Source organism: Pinus tabuliformis, chromosome 9 (assembly GCF_031772625.1).
Source record: "Pinus tabuliformis cultivar Carrire ecotype Pingquan chromosome 9, CPIR1, whole genome shotgun sequence".
In the NCBI taxonomy this organism is placed as follows: domain Eukaryota; kingdom Viridiplantae; phylum Streptophyta; class Pinopsida; order Pinales; family Pinaceae; genus Pinus; species Pinus tabuliformis.
The window spans coordinates 210,517,842-210,526,392 of NC_142307.1; positions in this window are offsets into that span (position 1 = coordinate 210,517,842).

An 8,551-nucleotide genomic window follows, 5' to 3' on the forward strand; every position below is an offset into this window, starting at 1 on the left:
AAAAAATGTTTTATTTTTTTACCATACCTCTCGTTTATTTATATTTTTATTAATTTACCATACCTCTTTTACAAATATGGTATTTGGCCCATAGGATTCACTTAAATAAAACCTCTTTCTTGAGCCTTCATAAATAGAATGAGGGTTATGGACTAAATATAAAAAGAGGTTTTATTTATTTACGATACGTCTAGTTTATTTATATTTTTATTTATTTACCATACCGTTTCAGTAAGTATAAAAAGATGTTTTTTTTATTTACCATACCTCCACTTTACTTATATTTTTATTTGTTTACACCGTTACATGTATATAAGGTGACTTATGGAGTAAATATAAAAAATGTTTTATTTATATACCATACCTCTTTTATAAATATGGTATTTGGCCCATAGGATTCACTTAAATAAAACCTATTCTTGAAAATGGGCGAATGGATTCACTTAAATAAAACCTATTCTTGAAAATGGGCGAATGGAAGGTTGTAAGTCCTAATTTCAAGGGCTAAATTTACCTTTTCTACCATCTCCCTTAAAATAAGGTGGGCTATTTGAGGTGATTTGTAAAAATGTACTATGATACAAAATATTCGCCCACTAAAAATTTAAAACCCCTTAATTTCCCCAAAGGGAAAACATTCGCCCCTAAAATTATCCTTGTTTAGTTTATTTACAGATATTCAGTGGTTTAGATTTATATTTCAATATTTCAATTTGGATATTGGTTTGGGCTTATTGCTGGTGTGGGTCTAGTATGAAAATTTGATGAAAGGTGGCCCATAGGTTTTGAAGATTAGTTGACTGGTGGATCTAATGTGAAAAATTCTGAAAATGAGGTCCACAAGGTGCTAAGGGTTGCTCCCTTTAGAGTGGGGGTAGGAGCTCCCTTCTAGTAGGAGTTGATAAATGAGATCAAGGGGTTGTAGCTCCCTTCCAATAGGTGTTGTAGAATGAGTGGAGGTTTTATCCTCTGGTAGGTGGGTGCATATGTACAGGAAAGAGTCTTCAACAATACAAAATATAATGAAGATTTTCCTGATATAATAAGAAAGAAGACAATGACAATGGTGGTTTTCTCCCACATTAGGCTTCCACCTAAAATCTTGGTGTTCTGTGTGTTTCTTATGTGCTATGATTTATCTTTTCTTTACTGAATTATGAATGGTGAATGAGTTAATAATTCATTAGTTAAGTTAACTCAATGATGAAATATATGTGAAATTAAGTTAACTGGATATGCATTGTTTGCATTCACAAGAGTCACATACATACAATGGTTGCATGAATAACAATAGCATACAAAATTATTAATATGAAATGAAAAGTTAAACATACTAATTCACCCCCCCTCTTAGTATTTTTCCTAACATGTGTTAGTCAGGTGCACAATGTCAGGTGCGATATTGGAAGTTTCCCATTACGTAACAATGAAATTCCTTTTTGCACCATGACACTTTTTTTGGTGGTCCTTTCCCTTCTCCTACCGTGAAGGCTCTAGGTGTGGTGATGTGGAGATGGAGAAGGGTCCTTGAAAATTTATAAAAATTAGTTATAACGGTGAAGTGTCACTTTGCATGATGGGTTGGGCCCCTAGTGGGACCGAGGTGTATAGGTTGACGTGGATAAGGTGTGACATAGAACATGGGTGGTGTGACATGTAGAAACTAGAAATGGCATTTTGTATGTTCATGTGGCCTAATTTTGGATGACACATGACACCTTTAGGGAAGGCCACTTATCAGGCTAATGTCATCATGAAATCGAGGAATTTTGACACGGAGTACTAAGATGATGTGGGATGGGATGACACGTGGTATAATTTTATGGTGCCACCTAGCATCGGTACCACATGGTGCTGACAAGGCAACATATGTGCCTAGAAACCACGTCATCATGGTCCCAAGTCCCCGGAGGAGTTTTCTGTCATAGTTATGGACCAGGGTGCGAATGATGGAAGGTGTGACATAGGAAATATTTCCATCCCCTAGCATCAAAATGTATTATTGTTCCATGGAGGTTTGGGTTAAGTGTACTAGAGGGAGAACACCACAAATTATGTAAGGCGCGAGACAATACTTTGTCCCATCTCCTGACAAATAAAATCTTGTTCGCGGTGTGGATACCAAGGTGGCATAAACCCTTAGCAACAGGGTATGGTGTGAGGAAAAATAGTACGATTATGTGGAAAGTAACACAATTTAACCCAATTAACATGGACACTCCACATGGGACCCACAAAGGTGAGAGCGTGACTCATGGGGTTAGGGATGTAAAGGGAAAAACCTAAAACATGCATAAATTTTGATATAGATGTCAAATTGAGATAAAACATATATCATTGGAAATATCTCTATGAGCCAAATGCAATGGTATTATTCAAAGTAATTTTTTCTAACTTTGGAGAATGATAAATTTTGTAACCCCATTTCCATGCTGAGACCATGGGGTTTGGGTTAGAGCAAACTAACACCTCCAATTTAGCTTGAAAGATCCAATAGGGTAAAAGGGAGCATTATAATTGTTTGTTTTATTTATATATCTAATTTATGGTGTTTTTATGTTCTATGGTATATATTAGACCGTCAACATCGATAGACACATAATTATCAATTTCCTCTATTGATGCAACAATGGAAACAATATGCTTCTTTGATGTACAACTGAATCATGTATGGTTGATCTAGGTGGATATTGGTGGACATGCACCTATTCCACTTGGACCCCCACAATTGTTTCTTTCATTTTTTCAGTTTCCTTATTTGTAGCACAATTCACTATTTTTGGCAGTTTTGTGGGCCCTAAACGTCCGTAGCTATTTCGAGGCCCTAAAAGACATATTTTTGGGAAAAATAGGACTAACATGGGTCATTTATTGATGTTGGTCATTCAAAAGTTGTATTCCTCACATAGATATTTCTAACAAGGTATTGTGCACGTCAAACGAAGATTATATGCCAAAGTCACGCCCCCAGGAAGTTGATGTACCAATTTACCTAAACAAGGCCCATAGTTTGGCGCTTCATCTCCTAGCATTAGGTTTTTGGATGTTTAGGGTTTTACATTATTTCTCAAAAATAAATAGGCCTTTGAGCCTCATTTTAACACAATCCAAAGACATGTAGCCACATCTCTTCTCAGAAATAAGCTACCATAGCCCGAGCTAGTCTTATTTCCATTCTGTTTGTAAGCATATTTCAGTATTTGATATTAATGAAATGAAGTGTTGTTTCTACTGCATCTTTGTATTTATGGTTATATCTGTAATCTATTATGTTCCTGTTTAAATCCAGATCATTTGTATTAGAGTAGTCTGCTCTTTCTCTGTTTTTCTTTACATGTCCTCAATGAGGTCAAGATATAAGGAGTTAGGGCTCGATCTAGTTGAAACTTTGCAAGATCAGCCTCGCAAACCCTGACAGTCGCCCATGGGGGAAGAAAACAAATACAAGGGGGAGATCTTACCAAAATATTGCTCGAAGAGGCCCTCAAGAAACAATGGAATGTGATGATGGATAACTTTTTCAAGATCCTTCAACGGTTGCCCACTAGCGGCACATCCACATCCAACATCCACTCTGGAGGCTCCAGTCCTTTTAAGGTGCAAGTAAACTTTTACATTCCCATATTTGAGGGCCAAATAGATGTAGACGCTGTAGATACATGGTTAAATATGCTAGAAGGATATTTTTTTTTTCATGATTTTTCCAATCGAGAAAAGATTACTTTTTCTCTTCTCAAAGTCACCCCCCACGTTAAGGAGTGGTGGGAAACCTACTGTGAGCAGAAGGATGAAAGTACGACCTCACTCTTTTCAGCTGCACCAACTTGGAATTCATTCCAAGATGCCATCAAGGAGAAATACTACCCTATCAGGAGCTATGAGGATAAATACATAAAGTGGACAATGATGTGACAAGGAAGGGACCAAGATGTGTCAAAGTTTACCAATGTTTTTCATACCCTTCGCATGAAGTTGGGTATCAAGGATTCTGAGAAACATTTGGTACTCAAGTACCGTGTCTACCTACATAGGTACATCCAGGACGAGATGGAGTTCTTGGACATCTCCTCGCTTGGCACGACATACCAATATGCCATCAAGATTGACCATAAGTTTAAACAAAAGAAGAGAGACTTTGGATCTGCAAATCCAAAGTAGGGTAAAGGTGCCCACAAACTACAAAACAAAGGAAAAAGCCAAGGCGGGGCAGCCAAGGACAGCCCGCTAAAGCCGCAAGCAAAGAACAATACCATGAAGCCAAAGAAGGACATGGGAAAGTGGTGTGAGTTCCATAAGAGCTCCACTCACAACACAAGTGAGTGTTGGGCCAAGCAGTCACTGGTGGCCGAGCTGAGGGCTTCAATATTAGATACATGTCCCAACTATGAGTCAGAACCCAACAAGGGGAATGACAAAGGGAAGTAGATTATCAATGCAGAGCCCAATGCCACCATTTCCACCACGAAGATCCAGAAGGAGGAACTTGAAGATCTAGAGGAGGAGGAGTGCCTCTTCCACTCCTATATGTGGGTAAAGGGAACGCTGCTAAAGTTCATTCTCGACAACGGGAGTCAAAAGAACCTCATTTCAGTAGAGGTCATGAAGCAACTAGGCTTACCGACCACAACACACCCACAACCGTACACCATCGGGTGGCTTCACCAAGGACGAGATCTTCACGTGAGCCAGCAGTGTCGCCTCCCATACAGAATCAAGCCCTTCACGGATGAGGTATTGTGTGATGTTGCTCCCCTTGATGTTTTTTATGTATGACTAGGCCAACCATACTTGTGGAAGTGACATGCTATGTATGAGTAAAGGCCTCGCGTTGTTGTTCTTACTTTGGGAAATAATTTGTACAGGATACCAGAGGTAGCACTCCCTACCTCCATCTCTTTGGTTACCACAAAAAAATGTATTAAGCTCATTTCCAAAACCGGGAAATTTTTTTTCCTGATGATATGCCCTCAGGGAAAGAAGAAGACGGTGGCCATGACCTCCAAACAAGGCCCATCCACACGACAAAAATAGATGGACAAGGTCATGGAGGAGTATGAGGACATCTTCACCTCCCCTGCGAGGGTGCCTCTACACTGTGAGGTCAAGCACTCCATCGATCTGAACGCAGGTGAGTCATTTCCCAATGGACAAGTCTATTAGCACTCTATTCTAGATAACGACGAAATCAAGACGAAGATTCAGGAGCTGCTAGAAAGAGGTCACATCTGACCTAGTTCATTGCCCTGTAGGAGCCTGATCGTGTTGTTACAAAATAATGATGGGAGTTGGAGACTCTGTATTGACTATCGGGCACTGAGCAAGATCACTGTCTGGAATAGGTACCTGATCCCGTGGATTAATAACCTTCTGGACCAACTCAAGGAGTCAAAATATTTTAGCAAGATCGACTTGAAGTCCGGATATCACTAGGTACCAATCGAACCCTCTAATGTGTGGAAGATTTCCTTCAAAGCCAAGGAGGGCCTTTTCGAATGGTTGGTTATGCCTTTTGGGTTAATGAATGCTCCTGCAACCTTCATGAGGTTGATGGATGACATATTGCGGCCATTCACCAACTCACTTGTAGGCATTCACAGAGTTGAAAAATCACCTCTTCTCTACACCAGTGCTCACTTTACTAGACTCGCAACAACCATTTGAGATCAAGACAAATGCCTCTAACTATGCTATTTGGGTAGTCCTTACTCAACAGGGGCATCTAGTGGCATATCATAGTGAGACACTTTCAGACACAGTTCGGAAGTGTTGTAGCATTTTTTGGTTTTGATTAGAAATAATATTTCAAAAAATGTTAAGTTAGGATATGGACATAACAATAGTGAATAAAATGTTAGTTTAAAAAAATATTTTGATGATGATGTCCATATCAAAGAAAATGTTAGGTTAGATGCTCTAAAAAATCAAGGCAAAAAGAAAATGTTGGGTAGAAAGAAAACAAATAAACTCTAAAAGTGAGCAAGTCCAAATGCCACTACTATGTTTCTGCAAAATAATGGTTATGTGAAACTTATTTTTAAATGCCACAACCCATGGCAATCAAACTGTTTAATCTTGACTGCTTCATGCTTTAAATTTGATGTTATATTTAGAGAATAAAGATCTATCCAAACTGTTTAATCTTGGCAGATCAGTAGTTAGGTATAGAATAATAAGGTGCTCATCAGTTTAATCTGGTCCCTTGGAAGTTATAAGGGTAGATTTAGATAGTTTGTTTTTGTTAAATAAGAAGAAAGGATAATGGTTTTCTAGCTTAAATGCACCCATTAAGTGAAGAAAAAATGATAGGATAAGCAAAGGGTAAGTAGAGAAAGGTTGCAGAAGTTTGATTATTCATTGTACAAAATGTACAATTATCATGTTTCTATGCTCATGATGAAATTACACAAGGCAAATGAAGTTCTACAAGAACAATTAATTAACTTCCCATTCATCTCAATTCATCCCTATATTCACTAATTTCCCCTTCCTACGTTCATACATTCATATTCATTCATTTTCCCCTAAAAACCCCTTTTCCTATGAAAAAAACCCTTTTTTACCTAGGAAAAGTAAAAACACAATGAAAAATCCCTTTTTACCATATAAATTCCCTTTTACAATATAAAATCCCATTTTAGATGAAAAACCCACAAAATATGTTTTACCCCTAGTATTATGCATATATGAAAGCTAAAATCCATAAAAAACAAAATACTTAGTGTTATTCCTCTTTCCCACTTATATTTCATATATTTTCCCTTTTCTCGCTCATATCCCATTTTAACACTAACTAATGTATTAAACCCTTAATATTTTCCCTTTCCCATATAATATAGCTCCTTTTAATAAAATATCCACAAAACCCTTAGTTTTGTTTAAAAACTATATATTATACACAAATATCGCATCAATGGAACCACGGGCCTTTAAAACATTCATATACAATAGTTTTATAATAAAACTATGTATTATATAAATATCACATCGTAAATGTTGATGGATTGCAACCATTCATATGAATCCACCTTTCCTCGAGTGCGATATGCGATATGTCATAGCTTCGGACCCGATGTTATACTATCATAACTTATTATGATATCACGTCCACCCCTCCATCGCAAAGTCCCACTATACCATAACCCATTGCCCATTGTGATCTCCGATGCGTGATGAGAGCCTGGACCCGACCATACATATATTACAGTCTATCGCCATTTTGCATCAGGCCCCCATCGCATCCCTTTGCAATCAGCCTACCCCCCACCCACTCTGATAGCAATATGCGATTAACCTCGGACCCAATATCATTATCCGCCAGAGTTACATTTTCAAATCTACCATTATGTGTTTTGAGATGATTTTCTATGTTAAATCGTTTTTTGATTTAAACGAAGAAATGACATAAAGCCTTCATTTAAGTCGCTAATCACATTTTAACTATGATTAAGCCATTCCCGCCATATTTAATCCCTTCGTACTCTTTCTTTCGCACTGTTCACCTTTGCCCGATAATGTAAAAGAAGATTGTTTTTTCCATTAAACGCATTTTAGTGCCACTTTTACTCTGTCTTGGCTATTTTACACAGCGCAGCCCCAAAAATGCCTCTGCGGCCATTAAATCATGTTTTCACCTTCCAATACCTCGCGGACACTTTCCGATAGCCTTTAAAAGTTCAAAAAATCTATCACGACCTCCTCTGTCGCCATATTTCTCTTAATGAGTTCTATGTTTTGCAGGTGAAGACTTCTGTTCCAAGTGTACAACGAAAAGCATGTGTACAATTGAAAGATAAAATGAAGACCATCTCACTTCACCCTGTGACAAAATCTAAAACGTTTCACTGTTAAACAACACAGTAAAAAATTGGAATGCATGGTAAAGATAGAAAGGATCACCATAAAGGTTACTTAGCAGGGTCAAGAACATTTAACAAAGTTTAAAAGAGTATCAGTAAAAGGGTTAAACAAAGCAATCTTCCAGTGTAGAGGATACAAACAATTGATCAGCTAAAAGGGAAAAATATTAGACAACAAAGTGAGCACAACCTAAATAAAGGGGACAACAAGAAGCAGTTCAAACAACTGCCCCAATCTTCTTGCCATGAAGATCTTTCTTTTCCTAAAAATCTTAATATCTTTCAGGATCTTTTCCTGAATTTCATTACTGTATAAGTAACTCTTTTCTAGAGTTGTAAATGGTTTGGAGTTCAAGATTCATAGCTCACCGCTTGTAAAAAATTTTGACTGTTTATACTACTTTGAACCTGGAAGCCACCTTTGAAGGAAGCTTATGTAGACACTTGATGTAATCGATCTTTCTAGAACCTTAATACAAAGCAGAGGATTCGGAATCTGGTTTTACACAGTTTGTTGTTATCCTGTAAGATTTTCCAGTTTTCAATCATTATGTGTTTTCTTCATATGCTTATGACTTGCAGAGATATCTAGGTAGGAACAACTAGAGTGTCAATTGATTCCTATAAGCTCCTAAAGTGATCATCTGTTAAGAGATTGGATTAATGCAACTGTTTGTGTAGCTAATCCCCTCTAA